Source organism: Mastomys coucha, unplaced genomic scaffold (genome assembly GCF_008632895.1).
Source record: "Mastomys coucha isolate ucsf_1 unplaced genomic scaffold, UCSF_Mcou_1 pScaffold23, whole genome shotgun sequence".
NCBI classification, from domain to species: Eukaryota; Metazoa; Chordata; class Mammalia; order Rodentia; family Muridae; genus Mastomys; species Mastomys coucha.
In genome coordinates this window covers 31,758,239-31,759,497 of record NW_022196906.1, presented here as the reverse complement: position 1 = coordinate 31,759,497, position 1,259 = coordinate 31,758,239, and the positions used below count along the sequence as shown (strand labels likewise).

Below are 1,259 nucleotides of genomic sequence, written 5' to 3'. Positions count from 1 at the left end.
TGATTATGAGGGCACTGGAGGGGGATGTGGCGACCGCAGAGACAAGGAGGGAAGGGTCTTACTAGGCATAGGACCTTGGAGGTGGAGGGGAATGACAGGAGCACAAAAGGGAGAGCAGCCTCGCTCCATAGAGGAGGCAGGATCTTCATAGGTGGGCAGTAAAGAGGGATAAAGAGGGGATGAAGAGGAGGTGGCAGGGCCAGAAGTGGCAGGTGGGGGCTTAAGCGACAGAGGCTTTTCAGAGGATTCCTTGGCAGGGCAGGAATCAGAAGGCATATCAATAAGTATAAAGGAAGAATTTTGAAGAGACAAACAGGAGGCTGCACGAGAGGGCAGGAGGGATTCGGGCAGGCGAAGCTCAGCCAATGACAGAAGCTGTTTTTGACCATTTTCATTTTCGGCTGACTCGATCACATCTCTGATGAGTCCCCAATAGGAAAAAATGGAGTCGCCAACCGACTCATTGTCATCTTTCTTAATCAGTTCATTTAATTCACGGCCCACCTTTTGCCATTTTTTGGAATGAATTGTAGGACCATCAATCATAAACCAGGGGCAAGTCTCACCCACAAAAATGAAAAAGTCAACCAAATGTTTTCCCTTAACCTTAATACCTCTCTCTCTGAAGGCCTCTTTCAAATCTTTAATGAAACGAGCCTCTTTGGACAAAGAGTGGCCCATTCTTGAGCTTTGCAGAACAGATGACTCACCTAATGACGGGTCCCGGACAACGATTGGAAACTGTCATGAAATCTAGACGATCGGGATGCTTAATCTGTCCTGGGGATGACCCATGCCTCGATCCCCACGTCAGGCGCCACCTGACCTGGCCTGCAAGCCAAGTTATTCGAGGGAGCGAGGAGGGTCACAACCTGTGAATAAAGAATGGGTGAGAGAGATGACAGGACTCAAGGAAGCATTGCTTGTCAAGAGCTGTTTACTTGGTGGAGCAGAGCATGTTTAAAGCAAAAATCTTGGAGGGGAGAGGAAGAGGAAGGAGGGAAATGGAAGGTTACAAAATCTTCTGGGGTTGAGCTCCAGGGTAGCAGGTGGGGAGGGGGTGGATTTCCATGAATGTTCTTTTCTCAGGGCCAAGCCAGATCCTTGTGATTGTCAGGCAGGATGTTAGTCTCAGGGTTCTCAATTAGCTGGGGCAGGATGTTTGTCTCAGGGCTCTCATGGTTCCCAACAGGTCTTCAATTCGGTTCCATTAATCTACCTGCCTGTCACTGTACCAATACCATGCAGTTTTTATCACA

The 1,259-nt window shown here is 48.8% G+C and overlaps 1 long non-coding RNA gene across 1 annotated transcript in view; it reads right to left on the bottom strand.

Moving 5' to 3' along the window:
• Nucleotides 1-617: 617 nt before the first annotated feature.
• Nucleotides 618-1,259, bottom strand: part of LOC116072448 — a 34,770-nt gene continuing 34,128 nt past the window's right edge. Inside the window, exon 6 of the long non-coding RNA XR_004111454.1 lies at nt 618-872. This is a non-coding gene — a long non-coding RNA (uncharacterized LOC116072448). The remainder of the gene's footprint in view (nt 873-1,259) is intronic.